Source organism: Varroa jacobsoni, unplaced genomic scaffold, assembly GCF_002532875.2.
Source record: "Varroa jacobsoni isolate VJ856 unplaced genomic scaffold, vjacob_1.0 scaffold_895, whole genome shotgun sequence".
NCBI classification, from domain to species: Eukaryota; Metazoa; Arthropoda; class Arachnida; order Mesostigmata; family Varroidae; genus Varroa; species Varroa jacobsoni.
The window spans coordinates 85,081-91,614 of NW_019213797.1; the positions used below are offsets into that span (position 1 = coordinate 85,081).

General features: G+C 40.3%; 1 long non-coding RNA gene across 1 annotated transcript; it reads left to right on the forward strand.

Annotated features, from left to right (window-relative positions):
* On the forward strand, positions 1-2,869 carry LOC111264750 (uncharacterized). Its single transcript, XR_002683048.2, has 3 exons — positions 1-227; positions 1,194-1,408; positions 2,455-2,869. It is a non-coding gene; the product is annotated as an uncharacterized LOC111264750 (long non-coding RNA).
* Positions 2,870-6,534: the final 3,665 nt, after the last annotated feature.

Sequence of the window (6,534 nt, forward strand, 5' to 3'; positions counted from 1 at the left end):
TGTAATACACTTGGCTACCACCTCCGCTGTAGCCTTCATTGTCATCGCTTGTATAACCCTCGCCGTTGTCGTTGCCCAAGTATTACCACTGTCACTATACTTCTTTCACACAACTCAACCCTCTCCTTCGAAACCACAAATAGATTGGCAGCACAAAGAACCGTACGGCATTTTGGATACGTTTGCATGCCCGCGAAGGGGCCTGCCATGCATCTCTACGACTTAAGGTACGTTTTCAGTATTACGGGTGCTTCTTTGTACGCACAAAGGACATCAGGTATATATATATATATGTATTTTATCAAGCGTTTTCCTAGTGTTTCCGGTCATGTTTACGAAATATAATAAACGTTTTGATTTTCAAAATACAGGAACTCATGTTTTGCTTGTTCTTAAAGAGAAAGCCACTGTTAGTAACTTCTACATATGGATATGCATGTATATCCCAGTAAAAAACAATAAGGTGTCCCTTTTATTAAAAATAGATAAAAAGGGAACTTCTATAATCTGAAAATGCGAAGCATCCTTTTTTTTGTACGGCCGTAACCGGAAAAACAAGATATACACCTTTATTATCATAAACAAGATTACACAAAATAAGGCCACGAGGCGCTCTTCAAGCAAGGCTTTTTACACCAAAAGAATTACACTATACTTTTCGTTGGAGTAAGATAGTCGGATCTAACGCAAGGTACTTCTATGTGACAAAATAATCGCTGCTCTATGGACTGTAAAGGACCTGGTAATATTTGTCACTCGCAAGAGGACATAATTGATATATAAATTAAGGGCGCCTATCTATTGGGTTAGATTCCCCGTACATTAAACCTTGTATCCTCTCATAAAATCAGCTTCTTGATTTTTTCAGAAATATTCTGTATTAATTTCCGTTGCCTAGCGTTAACTTTGTCAGCGCAGGCAACTGCCATGTTTGTGTTCTTGGTGAATCTATTCACTAATATATGTTTTGGGGAAAAATATAGTGAAGACATTTTAGATAGTATAAAAGCGTGCATAAGCTAAGTCACGATCAACAGTTCTGTTTATAGTTGCCAATAGATAAAAATTAGCACACGGCTTTATAGACTTGTCCTATATATACAATAGAATTATATACAACGGTATCAAAGATGGTAGCCTACTTCCAATTAATAATTTTTTTCCATTATTTTTCTATGCTTTTTTTACGTCAGTGATAATGGCGGAGTACAACAGAGAAAGTGGAGAGACGCGCCTTTCATTTTGACGATGTAACGACGACGACGACGACAATGGTGACCGAGTCGCGGCATGGAAAAAATTGCCCTTGGCTATGCTGGGTGAGACGCGGTTGATCTCGAGCTATGGACCTGTCGTTGGGAAATAATTGGTTTGAGGGGATACAGCGGACAGGGAAACAGAAGGCAAAGTAAGTCGTAAAGCCGATCGGAAGTCAAGCGGCGAACTGCTGGTCGTGGCCATTGGTCTTTGATGGTTGCTTAGCATGTTATTCTTTCCATTCAAAGATAGATGCTATCCATGTAAAAGAAAACGGCCAATTCGGCCGATTGATTCCAACCAGTCTGCGTATTAGTGTTCGTTTACAGATAAGTAGTTAATTTTATTCGAAATATAACAACGAATTAATATATGAGGTAGGAGTCATCGCTTCCCACGGTCCCTTCCCATCTGTCGATATATTCCTTTTTGCTAGAAATGTTCAGGTTTATCGTTGAAACGCTCCCAGAAAAATACAGCTTTTGAGGCTCTCTACTTTATCGAATGTACATGTACTAATTTCAGTTGTCAATGATCTGTAAAAATAATCCGTAGGTGCAAGGTCTAACAAACGTGTTAGGTGCAAAATGGACCACCCTGTCAGGGCGTGTTTCATAATCTTTGCTATGTGCAGCCTGTGAAGTAGGAAGACTTTGCATTAACTATCGCATCTTTTTTATCGAATAGCCTTACTGGATGCACTTGAGCCTTGTACGAATCTTTGTCCTGCTTCTGTCAACCATTTCGCAGTGCATTAAACTCTTCTAATTCAGGTCGGAATCATGATCTTTTTGGGATGCGCATCCGGGTTAACTCGGAACTTAGGTTTAGCTATTTGATGCTTTCTCTTTTCTATATGACGTAGAGACAATCAATAAACAGCGAAATTCCTTTGTACATTTCACACAGTCAACAGCGTATTCAGACTCCTGATTTACGATGAAGTTTCATACATTCAACAATAATTTGGTTTTCTCTACTTGTTTTCTTGGTCAGTTAACGAGGTTCTCATCGATTTCGCTCGGTTGATTGGCGTGTAGTATATTTTATAAATTTACGATTTCACTTTTGAACTTACAATTTTTACTTTTGAGCCCGCCCATACAACCCTCCTAGTTATATGATGAGGTTGCTTCGCCTAATTTAAATCTCGATACAAAATACAGTAGGTGCTGATATACACTTTTTTTTTTTCAGCTCAAACCCAAATTTTCAAAGCCCGAACTAAACATAAAAATTCCTTCACTGCCCGATAAAACGATGGAAGGCTTACAAAGGAGCACAACAACCTACGAATGATAAATCGAAGTTAATAAGCAGTAAATATGTACAAGGAACAAGTAATATTAAAACCATACGAAAATTACGTACGTTGTAGCTTAACACAATACCGCATTTTTTATCGCTTACCAACAATGTCGTATGAATCATGTCTAACCTCCGGGGAACATAAGACCCTATGTATTATGTCATTCTTTACAATATGAAACTGAGTAAAAGAACAATTCAGTCAAAAGGTATTACACTAAAAGGTAACTAGATTGATATAACCTAATTATTTAGTGAGAAGTAAAACAGTTTTGTATTAAACAACAAACGCGGTGCTTTTGCTAAAGAATCGGGTCCTTAATTTTCTTAGGTAGGGCGATACTCGATAATAGTGAAATCAATTAAGAAAACTTAGGTTAGTAATTCTTATCTTGGAGAATCTAAACCCTATTATACTTCTACTGTGTTATGCTTATTAGTAGAACTAAACCTAGCCTAGTTACGCTACTGGTTCAGGCCAAGTATCGATCCTACAGTTGATAAATGTCCTTTCCGCATACCCATTGTTGACCACGTTCTAAATGCACGCCATCGTCGGCTGCTCTACCTGAATCAGCAGACATTTGGTCTATCTTAAAATTGCTGGCTCGCATTGCAATGCGAACGGAAAATAGAGACCAGGAAAGGACGGCGCCGAAGTAAATTGCTCTACGACGACCGGCAATAGTTATGCAGTGGCAGAAATGGCAGTGGTTGTTCCGATCGGCGTGAGAAAAATAAGCGGTGTCTAGGAATGGTTAGGTGACTTGAATAGGCAGTGCCTCTATATATTTTTTTTTCGCCCGTGTCCTAGTCAGGTTGTTCCTACGAACCGCTTCCGTATGCTGTCCGAACGGGCCGCGCTACCACAGCGCAATGGAGACTGAGGCCTCCGCGATCGCAGCTCCACACGGTGGCCACCATTGAGGCGGACGGATACACCTGAATGCTACGAATCTGCTTGCCGCCGTTCACTGAAGTTGTTCGGGAGGAAGCGGCGCCCTGGCGGAAGTAGTTTGAGATGGTCACGCCACAGTGTGAACAGCGATACTAAGCAAAAGCGGCGGAAGGAGGGTGCCTAGTAGGGGATACGATTCAGTTCACCAACGCTGTCCTGGCACGCTGACATGCATAGCAGCGGCATAACGGTTGGCGGAGGACAGTGGGTTCTGTACTAGGCTTTCCCACTTCTGGAAACACCGCATGCTTCTACCAAGCTTACTTCGCTAAAGAAATGATTGCACGCTATGATTCCTAAGAGCGAGGAAACAGAAGAAAGAAATCTATGACGTAAAGAACTTCCTTTTTATACAGTGGTCTTCCATTCTCTCAACTTTACCACTGCGTAAGCCCCATTCGGTTACGTTCTTAGGCGGGCCTTCCTTAACCTGTGCCCTTTCTAAGTAAAATTGGATGGTTTATTTTTGAGCAGTTCTTGGTCAGTCTACTCTTCACGACGGATATAGAAAACAACACTTGGTCCATAGCTTCGTAAGGCCACTATTTATAGAAAGCGGCTGTAGCTGAACTTGCAAAGGCCTCTACGTTCGCCATACCTACAGTGTCTATCGAGCGAAGCGGCACACGGTGGGAATAATATAATTCATATCATTGTGCTATACACTGCCAATATAGAAGGCTTAACTAGATAAACGTTTCATTACAAGCTTTGTCTACAAGTTCTGCAAACACGTTTGCTGATCATTTTCTTGGTCAGCTTGAAACGGAGATGGCGGCAAACTGCAACTATGCACTTTCCAATTTCTAGGTCATCCTTTGTTTCTTGCTGCATGAATCGCGGGCTTCTACCTTTAGCAGACCTTAATCGATAGACAGATCTGGAAAATGTCTTTTCTGCCATTGCAAATGACGTTCTACTTACTACAGGAGCACTATGATTGCAGAAGAAATTCTTGGTCCCTATATAAATGATACGACAGGAATATGCTTTATACATGTAGGTGGTCATACAAACAAGGCAAGAAAGTTTTACTGAAGAAAATTTCCTTGGACGCTGGCTTTTCTGTTTAGCGAAACCGGCCACTTCAAGCGCTGCGACTTTGTCAGACTTCAAATCTAGTGCGGTGCCTGATTCGAAGCTACGGACTAATGGATCTAAAAAAACATAGTAATGAAAAACTTCAAATAATTCTCTGACGACTGGGTGCCTTAGGTGAAATTATATGTAGCTAAATGTTGGTGAACGCGCTGGGACACGATCCGTTAGCAAAGGAACCCGATATGTGAAACTTTCAGAACTAGCCTCCGCATCCAGCTCGTACTAGAACTTTATTCTAAAGCGTACCGTAACGTATGCCGTAGTAAATTCGAATACTTTCTTCTATTTATTTATAGAGTGCCAGCGGTAAAGGGGCAAATAAGCGGTAACGATTCTAGAGACGACCAGGCTCTTTGATTTGAGTAACCCTAAATAATATTTACCTAATTCATAAAAAATATTTGTTCTGCGTTATCATACGCATTAATATAGTAAGTATTGCTTTTCTTTGAGAAATCAGCAGGCTGTAGACCAACGAGCGTGTGAAGAGTCGAATGGTCAGAAAAGGGCTTTGATGCAAAGAGTTTGTGTCCAGTGGCCACATTCTATTGTAAGCCCACGTAAGCCCAAAAGACGGTGACGTGGAGCTATCGGAAATAATCGTACGCATAGTTCGTAATCAACTCCGCAGGTTTCCGCCTACACTACTGATAAAAACGATTACTCGAAAGTCACTACAGCGTCTGAGTAGATGCGTTAAATCTATGTCAACGTTTTTATCTGTACTTCTTAAAATGTTGAATGGACAAGGCTATTGGTGGATTTCTAAGGCGAGCTTTTCTGAAGGTTTATTCGTGACAGAGTATTATAAGTACGCCTGCTCGTGCATTAGTGTGTAGGAAAGTATACGTTAAGAAAAACAGTGATTATCTTAAGTATTATTAAATATTGATACTTCAATTGGTACCTGCAGCAGATACACATAAAGCTATAAAGCAAACCACGTAGGCTGTAAAATAGTATATAAAAACAATTCATGAAAAATACCATCGATACATTCACGTTATTTAGCCACCTAATCCGGTAGGAAGAAACGTTGAACGAATGGTAATAGTAGCGACGGCTTAATAACAAAGGATTGGGCAATAGTTAATGTTGGGCTCTTGGCACAGGGTCGCAGGATGCCCATAACACGATGGTGTCATATCTAAATCAGAGAACTGATTAATGAGCGTAAGATGATCGAATCAGTAATGATAAAATCGTTGAAAGGTAATCAAACAAGGTATTAAAATATAGAAATGAATGGATCATGAAGGAACCACAGCGGCTAACTGCGACGAGAAGACCGTAAACGAAGCAGTAAAAAGAATAATTGCAATTGGGGCGGTACAACGACTGCAGTGAATTTGGATCCTAAATTAGAGTTTGGGCTGAGCATGTCTGACCTAGGTCTAGGCTAGATTATGGGAGATAGCTTGCAAATATGATGAGCCTAATTTTAATAGAACTGCTAGCGATGTGAACATACTGTACAGCCAAACCTTATCTTGGAAGTTTTATCCAGACACTAAGAACAAAAGTATCGTTGTGCGGCATATACTGGACATGGGTATTGCTACAGGTCCCGAGATTCATTATTATTAAGGACGTAAAGTTTAAATAGAAAACAACAATTCGAATCACTTACTGTTATTCCTACTATTACTATGATTACTTACGTAATTGCCACTAACTATTTGAATAGAGGTCAACATCCGCGTTTCGGAGATTATCTAATATCGCCTGGCCAGTATTACATCTTAGGCGTACTGCAGGTATGAATAGGTCCATTTTTAGGTGCGACGATAAAATTGCACATTTAGACGATAAGAAAACTATTACAAGTCTCGCTATGCCTACGAACTTAAGCGTCGCACAATAAAGATTCGTGTGACGTTCGTTGTGCCCTTGGCGTAACGTCCTTCATG